The 20,310-nt window shown below is 43.5% G+C and overlaps 1 long non-coding RNA gene across 1 annotated transcript in view; it reads left to right on the top strand.

Moving 5' to 3' along the window:
- The window catches only part of LOC130360609 (uncharacterized), a 62,277-nt gene extending 42,298 nt beyond the window's left edge, over window positions 1-19,979 (top strand). Inside the window, exon 3 of the long non-coding RNA XR_008890729.1 lies at window positions 19,927-19,979. This is a non-coding gene — a long non-coding RNA (uncharacterized LOC130360609). The remainder of the gene's footprint in view (window positions 1-19,926) is intronic.
- Window positions 19,980-20,310: the final 331 nt, after the last annotated feature.

Below are 20,310 nucleotides of genomic sequence, written 5' to 3'. Positions count from 1 at the left end.
GTTTTCCATTCGTCCCCCTCCCTGATGCGGATGAGATTATAAGCACCTCTTAAGTCCAGTTTGGTAAAGTGGTGGGCACCTTGAAGGCGATCAAAGAGTTCTGAGATAAGAGGTAGGGGGTAGCGGTTCTTTACCGTGATTTTATTAAGTCCGCGGTAGTCAATGCAAGGACGTAGGGGTCCATCTTTTTTGGACACAAAGAAAAATCCAGCTCCGGCAGGAGAGGAGGATTTGCGGATAAACCCCTTTTTTAAATTTTCCTGGATGTATTCAGACATAGCAAGAGTCTCTGGGGCGGACAGAGGATAAATTCTGCCCCGGGGTGGAGTAGTGCCCGGGAGGAGGTCAATAGGACAGTCATAAGGCCTGTGAGGAGGTAAAGTCTCAGCTTGCTTTTTGCAAAATACGTCAGCATAGTCCATATAAGCCTTAGGGAGACCGGTTACAGGGGGAACCACAGGGTCACGGCAGGGGGTACTGGGAACCGGTTTAAGACAGTCCTTGAAACAAGAAGTACCCCAGCTCTTGATCTCTCCTGTGGACCAATCAAGGGTTGGGGAATGGCGTTGAAGCCACGGTAGTCCAAGGAGAATTTCGGAAGTGCAATTGGAGAGGACCAAAAACTCAATTTTTTCGTGATGAGGTCCGATGCACATTAGGAGGGGTTCCGTGCGGTAACGCACGATACAGTCCAATCTTTCATTGTTAACACAATTGATGTAGAGGGGTCTGGCGAGACTGGTCACCGGGATGTTGAACCTGTTGATGAGAGAGGCCAAAATAAAATTTCCTGCAGATCCGGAATCCAAGAAGGCCATAGTAGAGAAGGAGAAGGTAGAGGCAGATATCCGCACAGGCACAGTAAGGCGTGGAGAAGCAGAGTTGACATCAAGAACTGTCTCACCTTTGTGCGGAGTCAGTGTACGTCTTTCCAGGCGGGGAGGACGGATAGGACAATCCTTCAGGAAGTGTTTGGTACCGGCACAGTACAGGCAAAGATTCTCCATGCGGCGTCGTGTCCTCTCTTGAGGTGTCAAGCGAGACCGGTCAACTTGCATAGCCTCCACGGCGGGAGGCACAGGAACGGATTGCAGAGGACCAGAGGAGAGAGGAGCCGGGGAGAAAAAACGCCTCGTGCGAACAAAGTCCATATCCTGGCGGAGCTCCTGACGCCTTTCGGAAAAACGCATGTCAATGCGAGTGGCTAGATGAATGAGTTCATGCAGGTTAGCAGGAATTTCTCGTGCGGCCAGAACATCTTTAATGTTGCTGGATAGGCCTTTTTTAAAGGTCGCGCAGAGGGCCTCATTATTCCAGGATAATTCGGAAGCAAGAGTACGGAATTGGATGGCGTACTCGCCAACGGAAGAATTACCCTGGACCAGGTTCAGCAGGGCAGTCTCAGCAGAAGAGGCTCGGGCAGGTTCCTCAAAGACACTTCGAATTTCCGAGAAGAAGGAGTGTACAGAGGCAGTGACGGGGTCATTGCGGTCCCAGAGCGGTGTGGCCCATGACAGAGCTTTCCCAGACAGAAGGCTGACTACGAAAGCCACCTTAGACCTTTCAGTAGGAAACTGGTCCGACATCATCTCCAAGTGCAGGGAACATTGTGAAAGAAAGCAACGGCAAAACTTAGAGTCCCCATCAAATTTATCCGGCAAGGATAGTCGTAGGCCGGAAGCGGCCACTCGCTGCGGAGGAGGTGCAGGAGCTGGCGGAGGAGATGATTGCTGAAGCTGTGGTAGTAGTTGCTGTAGCATCACGGTCAGTTGAGACAGCTGGTGGCCTTGTTGCGCTATCTGTTGCGACTGCTGGGCAACCACCGTGGTGAGGTGGGCGACAGCTGGCAGTGGAACTTCAGCGGGATCCATGGCCGGATCTACTGTCACGATACGGCTGGCAGGAGGTGGATCCTCTGTGCCAGAGAGGGATTGGCGTGGACCGTGCTAGTGGACCGGTTCTAAGTTACTACTGGTATTCACCAGAGCCCGCCGCAAAGCGGGATGGTCTTGCAGCGGCGGTAGTAACCAGGTCGTATCCACTAGCAACGGCTCAACCTCTCTGACTGCTGAAGATAGGCGCGGTACAAGGGAGTAGACAAGAGCAAGGTCGGACGTAGCAGAAGGTCGGGGCAGGCAGCAAGGATCGTAGTCAGGGGCAACGGCAGGAGGTCTGGAACACAGGCTAGGAACACACAAGGAAACGCTTTCACTGGCACAATGGCAACAAGATCCGGCGAGGGAGTGCAGGGGAAGTGAGGTATAAATAGGGAGTGCACAGGTGAACACACTGATTGAACCAACTGCGCCAATCAGCGGCGCAGTGGCCCTTTAAATCGCAGAGACCCGGCGCGCGCGCGCCCTAGGGAGCGGGGCCGCGCGCGCCGGGACAGGACCGACGGAGAGCGAGTCAGGTACGGGAGCCGGGGTGCGCATCGCGAGCGGGCGCCACCCGCATCGCGAATCGCATCCCGCCTGGGAGAGGAATCGCAGCGCACCCGGTCAGCAGATCTGACCGGGGCGCTGCAGTTGCGAGGATGTTGCGAGCGCTCCGGGGAGGAGCGGGGACCCGGAGCGCTCGGCGTAACAATATCCAACAGTCCATTCCTAATAGTCTTTGACGGAGTGCAATTTTGTGTTTAGTACACAGCTTTTATTGTGCTGCAGCACTTTTGTGTAACTGCTGGTGTTGTGCAAAAAAAATGTTTTTTTTTTTAAGTGTACTGTACCACATTTTTCTGCCCTCCATAGTGCATACCACATATGTACATCTCCACAGTGTACTACCTACATCTACATACGTACAGTGTACTACCTACATACGTACAGTGTACTACCTACATCTACATACGTACATCTACACAGTACATACCACATACGTACATCTAAATAGTGTACTATTTTTTACCTGTTAATCTGTCAAGGGCCTAGATACTGTGAAAGTCAAGGCAAAAGTAATCACCTGCTGGTGTTTTACTAAAATACGTTATTTTAAGCATACTGTACCTAATTTTTCAGCCCTCATAAGTGCATACCACATACGTGCAACTAAGTAGTGTACTATTTTGTACCTGTTAATCTGTCAAGGACCTAGATACTTTGAAAGTCCAGACAAAAGTAAGTTTTTGTTAAAACCTGCCGGCGGCACATGTCGGCCACGAGCGCACTGTCCCTGTTCCCGGCGGGGCCGGGATTCGCATCGCGGGGTGCGCCCGCGTGCGTGTCCCGGCCCGTCACTTACCTCGTTCCTCAGCTGCCTCCTCCATTGTGTCTCAGGGCTTGTGTCCCTGTCTCCTAGGGCACGCATGCGCTGGGGCTCTGAGATTTAAAGGGCCAGTATGCCCATAATTAGTATGCACCTGAACAGCATATTAAAAAGTTGTTGCACCTCCCACACACCCCTGCCGGATCTTTAGTGCTCATTGCCTAAGAGAAAGCATTCCCATAGCCTGTTTTGCCTACCCATGTTTCCAGATCCTCCTGCTACGTTTATTGACTCTGAACCTTTGCCGCCTGCCTTGACCTTCTGCTTCTTCGGTGTTGACTATGCCTCTGTCTCATCCTCCTGTACCTCGCCTTGCCCAGTACCTGTGTGGTCGAGCTGTGTCGGGGGTAGCGACCTGGGTGTCGCCTGCCACAGCAAATCCATCCTGCTTTGCGGGGGGCTCTGGTGAAGACCAGCCGCACCTTAGACTCCGCTCCTCGATATGGTCCGAGTCATCAGCCACACAGGTAGAGTATACTACCAGCTCCGTGACATCCGCATCCAGGTACGTGACAGCAAGATCCGGCCATGGATCCAACTGGGGTTCCTCTGCCTGACAACTCGGATCTTGCACCTGTCATGGCGCTTCAGTCCCAGCTGTTGTCCCAGCAGGCACGGCAGATTAACCAGCTAACCGCCATGATGCAGCAGTTGCTTTGTGTTCAGCAGCAACAGCCACAGCCTCAGCCTCCTCCTCCAGCTCCAGTAGAGTCTCCCACTGCTGCAGTCTCCTCCGGAACCAAACTCCGTTTGTCGCTTCCAGAAAAGTGTGAAGGGGATGCCAAGTCCAGTCGTGGTTTTGTGACCCAGTGCTCCATGCACATTGAGCTCATGGCGGACTAGTTCTCCTCTGAACGTGCAAAGGTGGCCTTTGTCATTAGTCTCCTGTCTGGAAGGGCTTTGGCCTGGGCAACCCCACTGTGGGATCTCAGTGATGTCATCACTACTAATCTCCAGGCATTCCTGACGGAATTTTGCTCTGCTTTCGAGGAACCTGCTCGTGCTTCCTCCGCTGAGATGGCTCTGCTGAATATTTCTCAGGGCTACTCCACTGTTGGCGAGTATGCCATCCAGTTCCAAACCCTGGCATTGGAATTGTCCTGGAATAATGAAGCTCTCTGCGCAACTTTCAAGAGAGGATTATCTAGCCAAATTGAGGATGTCCTCGCAGCCCCAGAATTGCCGTCTACCTTGAACGAACTGATACAATTGGCATCCCAGATTGATATCCGTTTCTCTGAGAGACGTGAGGAACAACGTCAAGAAAGAGAATCTGCATGACCTCTGCGTTTTCCTCGTCTGGCGCAGGTCTACGCTCGCACATAGGGTTTGTAGGAGAGGCCTCCCTAGGTGTGAATTCCTCCTCTCCACATTTAAATTTGACAGTCCAGCTCTTTTTTCCCTCCAAAGAGATCATCCCCATTCTGGCCTTCCTGGACTTAGGTTCTGCGGGAAACTTTATTGATGCTTCCCTTGTGCATAAGTATCGTCGGCCTGTGTTCCGCCTTCTGAAACCCCTGTGCATCTCTACAGTCAATGGAGCAAGACTGGAGTGTACCGTGCTATACCGTACAGAACACCTGTCTATGCAGGTCGGAGTCTCTCATAAGGAGAACTTGTCCTTCTTCGTACTCCCATACTGTACTTCTCTCCTGCTTGGTCTACCTTGGCTACAGCTCCATGCACCACAGCTTGATTGGAAGACTGGAGAAGTCCTACACTGGGGTTCACTTTTTAACAGTCACTGTATCCATCAACATATTACTAAATTGAAACCAACTACTAGACCTCTGCGAGGTCTGCCTACTTTCCTTCAGGACTTTGCGGACATTTTCAGCAAAAAGCAAGCTGAAGTATTGCCTCCACACCGTCCTTACGATTGCCCTATGGATTTACTGCCCGGCACCACTCCTCCCAGAGGCAGAATTTACCCCTTGTCTGTTCCAGAAACCCAGGCCATGGCAGACTACATCCAAGAAAATCTTCGGAAGGGGTTTATCTGGAAGTCCTCTTCTCCTGCCGGGGTAGGGTTCTTCTTCGTTGAGAAAAAAGACGGTTCTTTGCGAGCTTGTATTGACTACCGTGGGTTAAATAAAATTACTGTAAAGAACTGCTATCCACTACCTCTAATCTTGGAATTATTTGATCGCCTGAGAGGTGTCAAAATCTTCTCTAAACTTTATCTGCGTGGGGCATATAGTTTGATTCGCATCCGCAAGGGGGACAAATGGAAGACTGTGTTTACTACCCGTGATGGACATTTCGAGTATCTTGTCATGCCATTTGGACTCTGTAATGCTCCAGCAGTCTTTCAGGAGTTTGTCAACAATATTTTTGGAGATCTTCTATACACCTGTGTCGTAGTCTATTTGGACGACATACTCATTTATTCGTCCAATCCTCAATCTCATCGATTTCATCTCCGCCAAGTCTTACAGCGTCTCTGGGAAAATCGTCTCTATGCCAAACTGGAGAAATGCACTTTCTCCCCGTTCCAAGCCAGCAGGTCATCTTCTACCCTTGCCAGTTCCTGATCTACCTTGGTCTGACATTGCCATGGATTTCATTACAGATCTTCCTTCTTCCCAAGGTAATACTGTCATATAGGTGGTAGTAGATCGTTTTTCTAAAATGGCTCATTTTGTACCGCTATCTGGTCTCCCATCAGCACCACAATTTGCCAAGCTTATTCTCCATCATATCTTTCCCATATTGTCTCCGACTGAGGGGTTCAGTTTGTCTCTAAATTCTGGTGTGCAATGTGTTCACGTCTACAAATCAAGTTGGATTTCTCATCGGCTTACCATCCTCAATCCAATGGACAGGTCGAGAGGGTGAATCAGGTGTTGGGAGACTATCTACGCCATTTTATTTCTGCACGTCAAGATGATTGGGTCGATCTGCTACCATGGGCTGAATTTTCCTACAACCACAAAGATTCAGATTCCTCAAGTGCTTCTCTCTTCTTTGTGGTCTATGGACTTCACCCTCGTCCTCCTCATCCTTTGTCATCTTCCTCTGGAGTTCCTGCCGTTGATGAACAAGTACAAAATTCTTCTTCCATCTGGCAAAAGACACGTCTTTCACTTCTATAGGCTACTTCTCGCATGAAAGTTCAGGCAGACAAGAAGAGACATCCTCCTCCAGAATATTCTCCTGGTGACAAAGTCTGGCTATCCACTAAATATATCCGTTTCAAGATACCCAGTTATAAACTTGGTCCTCGTTATTTGGGTCCCTATAAGGTCAAGAAATGCCTCAATCCTGTGGCTAATTCCCTTCATCTTCCCTCCTCTCTTCAGATCTCGAACTCCTTCCATGTTTCTCTCCTGAAACCAGCAATCTTCAACCGGTTTTCTCCAAGGGACATCTCTCCTGTTCCCATCTCTGGTACCTCAAATGTGTATGTTGTAAAGGAAATCTTGGACTCTAAGTTCATCAGGGGAAAACACTTTTTTCTGGTTCATTGGGAAGGTTTCGGTATGGAGGAGAGGTCTTGGGAGCCGCAGTACAATATTCTGGACAAAGACCTGCTCAAGAAATTCCTTTGCCGCAAAAGGAGGGGGAGACCAAAAGGGGGGGGGGAGGGGGTTTCGTTAAAACCTGAGCTCCGGCCACATATGTTGGCAACGAGCGCACTGTCCCTGTTCCTGGCGGGACTGGGATTTGCATCGTGGGTCGCGCCCGCGTGCGAGTCCCGGCCTGTCACTTACCTCGTTCCTCGGCTGCCTCCTCCACTGTGTCTCAGCTCCAGCGCGCATGTCCCCGTCTCCCAGGGCGCACGCTGGTGCTCTGAGATTTAAAGGGCCAGTACACCCATAATTAGTATGCACCTGAACAGCACATTATAAAGTTGTTGCACCTCCCACCCCCCCACCCCCTTGCTGGATCTTCAGTGCTCATTGCCTAAGAGAAAGCGTTCCCATAGCCTGTTTTGCTTACCCGTGTTTCCAGACCCACCTGCTACGTTTATTGACTCTGAACCTTTGCCGCCTGCCTTGATCTTCTGCTACATTGACTACCACTCTGTCTCATCCTCCTGTACCTCGCCTTGCCCAGTACCTGTGTGGTCGAGCCACGTCGGGGGTAGCAACCTGGGTGTCGCCTGCCGCAGCAAATCCATCCTGCTTTGCGGCTGGCTCTGGTACAGACCAGCGGCACCTTAGACTCCGCTTCCCGATACGGTCGAAGTCATCAGCCACACAGGTAGAAGATCCACTACCAGCTCCGTGACATCCACATCCAGGTGCGTTACATTTTTAAGTGTACTTTAGCGCACTTTTCTGCCCTCATAAGTGCATGCTACATACCTACATCTAAGTAGTGTACTATTTTGTACCTGTTAATCTGTCAAAGGCCTACATACTGTGAAAGGCCAGGCAAAAGTAATCACCGACTGGTGTTTTACTAAAATAATTTTTTTTAAGCATACTGTACCGCATTTTTCTGCCCTCATAAGTGCATAACTGCATACCACATATGTACATATAAGTATTGTACTATTTTGTACCTGTTAATCTGTCAAAGACCTAGATACTTTGAAAGTCCAGGCAAAAGTACTCACCGGCTGGTGTTTTTACTCAGATACATTTTTAAGTGTACTGTAGCGCACTTTTCTGCCCTCATAAGTGCATACTACAAACCTACATCTAAGTAGTGTACTATTTTGTACCTGTTAATCTGTCAAGGGCCTACATACTGTGAAAGGACAGCCAAAGGTAATCACTGGCTGGTGTTTTACTCCAATACGTTTGTTAAGCATACTGTAGCGCATTTTTCTGCCCTTAAATTTCAATGGTCTCCTCATGCTTCAGCCACCTCCAGGCTGTGCATGTCAGCCACTACATGGTCTCATGATTCAGCCACCTCCAGGCTGTGTCATTCAGCCACTATATGGTCTTATTATGCTGCCACAAACTCCAGGCAGTCATTCATTCACTATATGGACTCCTCATACTGATGTCACCTCCAGGTTCTGTCATTATGCTTCCATGTGACATGTGACTCCTTGTTGGATTTGGTCATTTGTACCCACACTCCAGGGCCGTGACACTAAAACTTGGGAGTTAAAATTTCAATTTCAAAATCCTCAATTTCAATTTCAAAATCCTACATTTCTATTAAAAAATCTTAAATTTCAATGGTCTTCTAATGCTTCTACCGACTCCAGACTGTGCTTTCAGACACTATATGGTCTCCTCATGATTCAGCCACCTCGAGGCTGTGTCATTGAGCCAATATATGGTTTACTGATGCTGCTCTACTTGGGCCTGGTCCTAAAAAAATTTATGTTAACACTAGCTACCATAAATCTTCAATTTAAATTTCAAAATTCATATTTTAATCTTAGGGATTGTGAAGCCCTAGTGTCTACTCATGCTGCTGCCAGCTCCAGGCTGTGTCATTCTGCCACTATATTGTCTCCTCATGCTTCAGCCACCTCCAGGCTGTATCATTCAGCCAATATATGGTTTACTGATGCTGCTGGCCCTGGGCCTAAACATTTTTATTGTAGCAATAGCTACCATAAATATTCAATTTAAATGTCAAAATTCATCTTTTAATCTTAGGGATTGTGAAGCCCTAGTGTCTACTCATGCTGCTGCCAGCTCCAGGCTGTGTCATTCAGCCACTATATGTTCTCCTGATGCTGACGCCCACTCCAGGCTGTGTCATTCAGCCACTCTATGGTCTCCTCATGCTGCAGCCACATCCAGGCTGTGTCATTCAGCCACTATATGGTCTCCTCATGCTGCCAACACCTCCATGCTGTGTTATTTAGCCACATTACGGTCTCCTCATGCTGCCAACACCTCCACGCTGTGTCATTCAGCCACTATATGGTCTCCTCATGCTTCAGCCATTTCCAAGCTTTGTCATTTAGCCACTATATGGTCTCCTCATGTTGCCAACACCTCCACGCTGTGTCATTTAACCACTATATGGTCTCCTCATGCTGCCAACACCTCCACGCTGTGTCATTCAGCCACTGTATGGTCTCCTCATATTGATGCCACCTCCAGGCGGTGTCATTTAACCACAATATGGTCTCCTCATGCTTCAGCCCCCTCCACGCTGTGTCATTCAGCCACTATATGGTATCCTCATGCTTCAGCCACCTCCAGGCTGCATCATTACGCAAATATATGGTTAATTGATGCTGCTGGGCCTGGGCCTAAACATTTTTATGGCAGCACTAGCAACCATAAATCTTCAATTTAAATTTCAAAATTCATCTTTTAATCTTAGGGATTGTTATGCCCTAGTGTCTACTCATGCTGCTGCCAGCTCCGGGCTGTGTCATTCAGCAACTATATGGTCTCCTCATGCTGCCAACACCTCCACGATTCAGTTAATAATATATATTACCAGAATTCAAAGACTATGGCTGGGTTCACACAGTGCACAATGAAATGGAAAAAAAAAAAAAGACTACAGTAAAATTATTATAAAAAGCAGCAGTTTTTTCTCTAATAATGTGTTTCATTAAAGTCTATGTATAAGCGGCTGTCAGTGAACGTTGTATAAAAATAAAGCAGTAATTCAAATGTTTACACAGACAACAGTTTTTGCATATATGTTAATATAGCACATTTTAAAAAAATAACTGCCGCTCTTTATACCTATTTTACTACTGTTTGTTCTTCATGAACCGATCCTTTCATAGATATGTTAACTGATAAGTAATTGAGTAAATGGAACTTAACAAAATATATGCATTGGATGTATTTAAAATCATCAGTATATAAAGATTCTATTAATTACTTTTGTATGACTTAACATAGCAGTGATTTGTTATGCTTAAAAAGTAAAAATACAGTTGCTGAAATTCAGACAAAGCTGACAAGCTGTTAGTAATAGGGAAAAACAGTCCATGACATGCTGTTAGGGACTCACACATTGACATGTTAGACTTACCAGTGAGCATAGGTTTAAGGTAATACTAATATGCAATGCATTTAGAAAGTCTTCAGACTGTTTAACTTTCACAGCAGGATGCTGCCACCAACATTCTTCACTGTAGGGATGGTGTTGGGCAGGTGATGACCAGTACCTGGCTTTCATCAGACACTTAGAATTGGGGCCAAAAAGTTCAATATTGGTTTCCTCAGACCAGAATTTTTTTTCTCACAGGCTGAGCGTCCTTTAGGTGCTTTTTTTTTTGCAAATTCTAAGCAGGTTTTTGTGTTTTTACTTAGGAGAGGCTTCTTTCTAGACACTCTGCCAAAAATTGTGGAATGCTGCAGTTATGGCTGACCTTGTGGATTTTTTTTTTATTTGCATCTTTGGAGCTCATTGGGTTCTTGGTCACTTCTCTTACCAAGGCCCTTTTCCCCAGATGACTTAGTCTGGTGGCCAGCTCTAGGACGAATCCTGGTTTTTCCAAACTTCTTTCATTTAAAAATGATGGAGGCTACTATGCTCTTGGGAAATTTTAGTACAGTAAAATTTTTTTTTTACTGTTTTCCAGATCTGTGCCTTCACAAATTACAGTCTCTTGGATCTACTAGCAGTTCATTCTCCCGCATGGCTTGGTTTTTGCTCCAATATACATTGCCCCTTACTTTTACCCTAAAAATTGTAAAAATCTATGGGGTAGATTTATCAAAACTTGTGTAGAGGAAGAGTGGTACAGTTGCCCATGGCAACCAGATTGCTTCTTTCATTTTTTACAGGTATCTTCAAAAAGGAAAGAAGCAATCTGTTTGGTTGCCTTAAGCAACTGCACCACTCTTCCTCTGCAGAGGTTGTGATAAACACCCCCTATTTTCTTATTATGGAGAATTAAGTGCAGATTGACTGAGGAAAATCCCTTTTTTATTATTATTATTTTATTTTAACACAAGGTTACAACATGAAAAAAATGTGAGAAGAATTAAAGGGTCTATGCAGGTGGCATGTTGCAAGAATTGTATGCTTTTGTTAGATTGGATTAAAATGTATACTTAAAAAAATCCAATGTTGCTAAGAGTTGTAATTATTCTATTGTTTGGGAATGTACAATAATAGCAAACCACCAAACTGATTCCACAGGGTTGAAAATCACGTTCATTGCACCTATTAGGCTATATTCACACATCGAAATGTCCGCACAGAAAATCTCTATGTGGACATTCCGCAGACTGCGGGCACTGGCATAACATGCCAGCACTAGGAATGCACAGGAATGTGCATTCTCATAGACGGCTATGCATTCCGTTCAGAGTTCACAGAAAGAATGAACAGGTTCATTATTTCTACGGACACGGAAATTGGAATTTCCGTGTCAATAACATCTGGCTCAGAATTGTGCCATGTGCACAGCAGAATCCCATTGAATTAAACAGAACTCTGCTGCAACGGAATCTCTGTGCAGAATTCCAATGCAGAATTCTGGATGAAAATTTCAACGTGTGAACAATGCCTTAGTGTGTTACAATACTTGATGACCAAGGCTAAGTTCATATATAATGGACCTCATTTACTATAGTTTGGAGTATAGTTTTCTTTGTGGGAATTGTTTCAGATGGGTATTTTTACATGGTATTTACTATGTATCTTGTACAGTGGCGATCAAAAGTTTGGGCACCCCAGGTAAAAATTGGTATTAATGTGCATTTCCAAGGAAAGATGGAAAAAATTACAGATTAGACATTCTTTTAATATGTCAACAAAAGTTAGATTTTATTTCCATCATTTTCACTTTCAAAATAACAGAAAAAAAATGGCATCTGCAAAAGTTTGGGTACCCTGCAGAGTCAATATCTTGTACTACCCCCTTTGGCAAGTATCACAGCTTGTAAATGCTTTTTGTAGCCAGCCAAGAGTCTTTCAATTCTTGTTTGAGGTATCTTTGCCCATTCTTCCTTACAAAAGTCTTCCAGTTCTTTGAGATTTCTGGGTTGTCTGTCACGCACTGCTCTTTTAAGGTCTATCCATAGATTTTCAATTATGTTGAGGTCAGGAGATTGTGAAGGCCATGGCAAAACCTTCAGTTTAATCCTCTTGATGTCATGCCCCGTGGATTTCGAGGTGTTTTTAGGATCATTATCCATTTGTAGAAGCCATCCTCTCTTTAACTTCAGCTTTTTCACAGATCATCAAGTTATCATCCAAGTTAGCATCCAAAATTTGCTGAAATTTTATTGAATCAATTTTTCCTTCTACTCATGAGATGTTCCCTGTGCCACTGGCTGCAATACAACCCCAAAGAATGATTGATCCAACCCCATGCTTAACAGTTGGGCAGAGGTTCTTTTCATTAAATTCTGTTCCCCTTCTTCTCCAAACGTACCTTTGCTCATTCCGGCCAAAAAGTTAAATTTTAACCTCATCAGTCCACAGAACTTGTTTCCAAAATGCATCAGGCTTGTCTATATGTTCATTTGCAAAGTTCAAAAGCTGATTTTTGTGTTGAGGATGTAAAAGAGGTTTTCTTCAGATGACTCTTCCATGCAGACCATATTTGTACAAGTATCTCTTTATAGTGAAATAGTGTACTACAACTCCAGTATCTGCCAGATCTTTCTGGAGGGATTGTGCAGTCAAACGTGGGTTTTGAATTGAACTGCTTCCTATATTACTTGTCAGCGGTCCTGTCCCGTCCCATGTACTAGACTGCTTCCATAGTAGAAGAGATAAGCATTTTGAAGGTCGGACTTCTGCTCTAGATCCTAGGTCCCTGCTATGGTCTAGGCTTCCCCTGCCGCCTTCCACAATCCTGACTCTTTTCCCCCATAACTGATTCAATAGCTGGAGCTCATGCTTATTATCTACCTTGACTGACCTTATACTCCTCTGATGGTCCTCTTTTTGGTAATACGGCCTTCTTCCCTGCACTTACTGCATCCTTGTTTTTGTTCTTTTCTAGAGAAGAAGGAACCTCATTTCACTCACTATTGACTTGGATGGGTCTGAAATCTTTATCTGGCATCATAGGTGACTCACCATACTCTGCACTCCTCACTTTCCAATACAATCAACTACTTCATTTCTATAGAAAATGTGGATATGGTCAGCTTCCAGGATCCCCAGCATGGCTAGTAACTCCAATGTAGTAGTAACAAATAGTAAAAGTAGCCAGTGGTAAACGATGAAAGCTTTATTCGGATCCCAATAAAACCGCATGAAAAGCGTGAAACAGCAGATAAGACAACTCACAGAAGCATGGACGCGTTTCCGGTAAGACCCTTCGTCTAAGCACACTTTACCTTCGTGGTTGTCAGGTATATATGGGAGTTTGGTAGGGGATGGGCGCAGAGTTCAAGAAACAGTCTGAAAATTAACTCCTTCCATCCCATAGCAAAAAACACCCTTACAAATGAAAAAACATTTTAAGCCTGACAAACACATTACTCTAACGTAAATATCAAACTAGTATTTTCTAAAAACATCTGGATGACAAAAAACACATTTAAGGAGACAGGAAATCTTGAAAAAACTTTTGTAACATTAATTGTACATCTCCTATTCGTTCTTTCATAAATTGCCAGTCTACATATGTAGTGTACAATATTTGCTGCAAAACCTGCAGGACCATGTATGTGGGCAATACTATACATCCAATTAAGAAATGCATCCAGGAACATATTCGAGCCGCAAGCTATCCGCACCATGTGAACATCTCCGGTGTCTCTAGACATTTTCGTGATGTTCACCTCGGTGATGTTTCTGATTTTATTTTTTTGTGGCATAGAATGGGTGCGCAGACCATCATGGGGTGCTGATCGTGTTAGACTCCTATGAAATAGAGAAGTTTTTTGGATTCATAATTTGCGCACTATTCAACCCCATGGCCTGAACATGAGAACGGATCTTATATTACAGTACTGATTTTTTGTTTTGTCTTTAGTACAGTTTCTCTTTTATGTGCAATATGTTTCTCCATCTATACATTTTCCAGTCTTTTCTAAAAGTTTTTCTAAAAGTTTTTTCAAGATTTCCTGTCTCCTTTTATGTGTTTTTGGTCTTCTAGATGTTTTTTATAAAATACTCGTTTGATATTTACCTTAGAGTAATGTGTTTGTCAGGCTTAATTTTTTTTTTCATTTGTAAGGGTGTTTTTCACTATTGGATGAAGGAGTTAATTTTCAGACTGTGTCTTGAACTGCGCCCATCCCCTTCCAAACTCCCATATATACCTGACAACCACCAAAGTAAAGCATGCTTAGATGAAGGGTATTACCCGAAACGCGTCCATGCTTCTGTGAGTTGTCTTATCTGCTGTTTCCCGCTTTATTGGGATTGGGATCCGTATAAAGATTTAATTGTTTACCACTGGCTACTTTTTTTATTTGTTACTACTTCATTTCTATACCTCCAACAAAGGTGACCTTAAACTCCATTGTGAACTCACCGCATTAGAACGCCTATGTACCACTTCAACGCAGGTGCCCCCTGTGATTAGTACCCTATATGCTCTCCTCTTGCTGCTGGCTTCCTGTAAATGTTACCATTTCACTCATCATGGGAGAAGGAAATGGGTTGTCCTGTTCCAGATGATGACTGGATTTGTACTCTCGCTCTATGCCATAAAACCTCTGTATCCTGCAGGGCGCCGGAAACAAAATATAAAATTCTTACCCGATGGTATAGGGTACCTGCATTGTTAAGTTGTATTTACCCATTAGTCGCAGATGTGTGCTGGCGCTGTGGCAGTTCGGGTAGGTCTGACCATGGCTCACATGTAGCTTACTTGTCCTAGGTTGGACTCATTCTGGACTAATATTTTAGATTCTTTAACTCGCCTAACCTCCATCACTCTTACCAAATCCTTGCCTGCTCTTTTATTTTCTATTCTACCCCAGTCCTCACTCCGCTAAGCATCCCAATTAGTTCATTTCCTATTGATAGCGGCTAGGTCAGTTATACACCGCAAATGGAAGCCTTATACTCCTCCATCTTTCTCATCCTAGCTTAGCGAGGTTTCTCATGTGTGTCGCATGGAGGAGCTTTTGGCAGAATCTAGGCGCCAACGAGAGAAATATCGGGCTATATGGGCACCTTGGCTAGTTTTCATGTCTTCCCCGGAGTTTGAGAGTGTACACTTAGAGGACACCTAACTACCCCACAGATTTGATTATTTCTCAGCTGCCCCTCTCAGATTCTGAGGTGCCTGTTTACAGTGTCCGGAATGCTTGGTGGAGCTTGACCAATCGACATGGTAAGTGTTCTTTTTGCCTGTATACCTCTTTCTATTCTTCCTCCTAACTCTCTCATTTCTCTTTCCCCCTTTTTTGTCCATTTTTCCTTTCTTTCTTACCTGGTCTATCCTGCCCTTTATTCTTCCCCTCTCTTCCCCTTTTCCTTCTCAAGCTATTAGAATGTTCATTTTGATTCTTTCCTTACCTGAGAATCGCTATACAAGTTAATTTCTGTACTAATTAAGTCACAAGTTGTTCAGTATTCTTTAGTTATATGATATCCATGGGACTTTCCATGCTCCCTAATACTGGTGTTTCTCCAAAGGATAGGGGATAAGATGTCTGATCGCGGGGGGCCTGCTGCTGAGACCCCCCGTGATCTCCCTGCAGCACCCACATTCTATGCGGGTGCTGAATCTCCAGTTTCTGAAACCTACGGGTTTCTGGGACTGGGGACGTGACATCACGCCACTCCCCCTCCATTCATGTCTATGGGAGGGGGCGTGATGAGACAAAAATAGAGCTTTTTGGTCTAAACTCCACTCGTCTTGTTTGGAGGAAGAAGAAGGATGAGTATGACCCCATGAACACCATCCCAACTGTGAAGCCTAGAGGTAGAAACATCATTCTTTGGGGCTGCTTTTCTGCAAAGGGGACAGGACAACTGCAAAGTATTGAGGGGAGGATGGATGGGGCTATGTATCATGAGATCTTAGCCAACAATCTCCTTTCCTCAGTAAGAGCATTAAAGATGGATCGTGGCTGGGTATTCTCACAGTTAATGAGTACCTATAATAAAAAATACAGACCTCTACATGCTTTTTAAGTAGGAAAACCTGCAAAATCGGCAGTGTATCAAATACTTGTTCTCCCCACTGTCTTGGAACATTGGAAATGCAATCACGTGTTGTTTACTATGACATCCTGCTCAACTCCAAAGGTGCAGGCCAAAGCATTTTCGAGAATGGTGAGTATAGCGGGTCCAGCGGTCAGAACCCTGCAAATTATATCCTCACCATTCCTAGGGGCAAAAATGCCCCCGCCCCCTCCCCAAAGATGGCGAGAAGAAATATTTTACCATATATAATGTGTTGACAAGCATTATATATATATACATATATATATATATATATATATATATATATATATATATATATATATTTATATATAGTAAATTCTAGTGCTTGGTTCCCTTTTAATATCATTCAGTGTAAGGGTATGTTCACACGTATGCAGATTTGATGCACAGGATTTTCTGCTGCAGATTTCAATGTAAACTAAATGACAGGGCACAGCTACTAATCGGCAGTTACAAGTCCTGCACATCAAATCTGTGCAGGATCCTGTACGTGTGAACGCACCCTAAATGGGTACAATTTCAAGAAAAATGCCTCTACCATTATGTAACCATATGAAATTAAATAGCAATTTTATAGTGTGCTGATCTCCTGTATACTTCTCTTGGGTATTCAAAGTTTAATAAATTATTAGGGAAGGTCTTTCTGTTGGGTGGAATCACCTTAAAAGACCTTTTAACCGAATGTCCTAACTATCTTTATTTTTAAGAGCTTGCATGATGATGGTAGTTTTATTAAATAATTAGGACAAAGTGTAAATTCCCACTAGCTCAGAAAAATAGTCTTCATCTTTGCTCATACATTAAGTTATGAAAAATACCCAATCAAGTAAACTTGCATTACTTCTTCTGGAATTAAACCAGTGTTCTGGTTGCCAGAGACTCCCCAGCCTCCAATTTTGATGTATTTATGCTATTAGTTATGTCACTTTCCAGAACAGAGTAGCAGTGATTTATCCTGAAGATCATTCCACCACAACCATGTTAATGTTGACCACCATCTCAGTAAATAACAGTCAACCTTACAATTCTTTTCTTTGTGACATCATCGGTCCCAAGTTGATTTAATGTCTCGGTACATCCCAGGTACAGAAATAAAGATTTATATACTTATTGTGAGTCATGCAAAAATAAAGTATATTTACTACTGTCTGAAACAAGTTATTATATCTGCGTTCATATAGTCCACCCTAAAACAAATCATCCTTTGTAAACAGAGACATCAGCACGTAGACCATACATCTTGGACACTGCCTTCCATTAGATCTTTCCAAGGCTTTTCCTGCTTCTTTAACACAAAACTCTTGCTCAACAAAAGAGAAAATTAACTTTGTGATAAAGTGGAACTGTACTGAATTTAATTGTTTTGGGGGTCGGTAGCAGAAGTTGCTAATGAATAGTTTGCCTTGTTCATAGCTAAATGAGTCTTCGAACAGATGCAGGTTATTTTAATAATGGCTTTGATAGCCATTCAGAATTATCAAAGGTCTTTACTTATGCAATGCCATATAAATGTTAGAAATTAAAAATTAATAAACACAATTTATGTAACTAAAATCTGCCATTTAATGGGATATTTTTCAATATGAAGACAGCAGTAATTATACCGGAAAAAAATACTTGTTCCTGTAGTTTGAAAGATTATAGCAATTTCCACTGAGAGATTTCGCAGCCAGATTCTAGTTCTGGGCAACAGTGATTAATATTATGATTATTAATGAGAAGTCATTTCTGTACATGTTAGGCTGTTTAGGTGCCAAAGACTGGGGAGCAATATTTAACATGTTAATAATACAAGAGAGTGACTAAGTAAGCATATTGATTTCTCAGCTTTTCTGGGATGTGAAAGGTCAATTAGACCTCTAGAAACAATGGAGATATTCACAGCAGGTCTTATGATTTCACTGTGCTGACATCTTTTTAACCGTGTATAAAGTTCATTAACTGAGCAAAAGTAGTAATATTGAATAAAGTAAGTGATTGGGTCAGGGGTCACAGTCTATGCCAAGCTGGCAGTCTCTTGTGGTTTACACGGCAGGAGTTAGAAAATGGTGAGAATTGCCTTTTTCGGTTGCCCACTGGTAGTGAAGTCATAAACAGCTCCTACAATTGTGTTAATTATACCGGATATTGATAGGAGCTTTGTTTAACGTCAAGCCGCATTCTGCTAATGAACTACCCTATCAGCTTCCATGGAAATGCTGACATTTTTCTTAATTGATGCAATACAAATGTATTATTTCCCAAGGGAAAGCAACTTCTAAACAGTTGATTGCGAACCCGTTTATGGAAATAAGGTACTAAGTATGTAATATTGCTTGGTTTCTATTAATCTCTGCTAAAGCACTTGCGCTGCTAAATTAAGAAGGACCTTGTAAATATCCTGAAGTTTGAAACCCAAATTTAAATGCTTTACTAAAAACATCACCATGAACTTGGCATTAAAATCAAATGACTATATTAACCCCCCTCACATATTTCATCTAGGGAATTGTCATGTCCAAAAAAAAAGAGAGAAAAAAAAATTAACGCTGACTTTCCTTCCTGGAAAATAATGGTCATTAAGGTAGGTGCCAAGCTGGGCTGGTTTCTTCTGTCTCCAAAATAAAATATACTGGGTCGATGCCTGGTACAATTTCTAATTGCTTTATAATTATATTAGGTAATTTAGGTCACACTGCCATTTATCATACAAATGGAAACAATGCAGAACAGTTCTATTTCAAATAAACATAGGATGTATAAAACCTTACTGTTTCGCAGTATGAACAGTAGAAATAAAATAGAGCAAGTCTATTGATACATACTGTATGCTTTATTATAACCATATTCACCTTTTAATCCAATTGAGTAGTTAGATAGTTAATTATAGATGTCCAGCACACAGGCGGTTCAAAGTAAAATAGTGAATCCACCTCCTCCAGCAGCTTTTGTTAGCCAGTTGACTGGCTATTCAGATTGAGTGATGTCATCATGTTGGCACCATGATCAGCCTAAGGACAGCTATGCCAATCTGCCATTTTTTTGGCCAGATCTTGTCCTAGCCATCAAGGTATTGGTGGAAAAGAACATCTCAATATTTTTTAAAGGGGTTTTCTATTCAAAACTGAATGATAGCCTATCCGTATCAGGTTCGACAATCACCTGTTCAATCGACTCATGGTGCCGGATGTAACACAGTGACCCAGTGTACATACGCGGAAGCCTCTGCTTTGTACATTGTGTAGTAACTGTGGAAAGAGACTGCAGTTTTGCTCCATTGAAGTGAATGGGAGATGAGCTGTAGTAACACAGCACAGCCACTACATAATGTACGAAGCAGAGGCCTCTGACTACATGCACTGTGTTTACATCCACCTGAGCATCTGATCAATAGGAGTGTAGGGGTGTGCACCCAGCCAATCAACTATTAACAGCTTATCCAGGAGTAGGTAATCTTTCACTTTTGCCTGGAAGCCCCTCTTACCATTACTTTTGCTACTATATTTATCAGGAGATAATCATTGCACTGCGCATAATAGAGCAATATTAACTATTTTGTGTAAAATGTCGCCATTTTAACTTCATGGCATTCCTTTAAAGTGTTTTTCTCTTGGTAAAATTATTATTCTTGCTGGCTACTGCTGAGGGATGTAGTTTGATCAACTTTGTCCATTATAATGCTACCCTTTTGGAACTTTTCAGATTTTTCATTACCTTGGAAAAGCTGGCAAGTATGTTTCTCCTGAATAAAAACTACCGGATCTGCAGGACAAATTCACATGTGGGTGGCATATGCAAAAATAGGAATTTCATCTGCTGTTTGGAGATTTTATGTAAGTAGCCTGAAGGCCTCTATATTCATGGAACAATTTCTTTAAACCACTAGTGATCGATTGGGGCAATTAACAATTGTATCTGACTTTGCTGTGTTCTAACATGCATATGGAGTGTGCTGGGGTAGTGGAATAATACTGTTATTCAGAATGACATGCAGATTACCGGCATCGCTTTTAGAATCACTGCCGCAGGCACAATGACAGAGCCTGGAGGTGGCATCAGTATGAGGAGACCCTACAGTGGCTGAAT

The sequence above is a fragment of the Hyla sarda genome, chromosome 3 (assembly GCF_029499605.1).
Source record: "Hyla sarda isolate aHylSar1 chromosome 3, aHylSar1.hap1, whole genome shotgun sequence".
NCBI classification, from domain to species: Eukaryota; Metazoa; Chordata; class Amphibia; order Anura; family Hylidae; genus Hyla; species Hyla sarda.
Note: the sequence above shows the minus strand (reverse complement) of the source record. Positions and strands in the feature narration are given on the sequence as shown.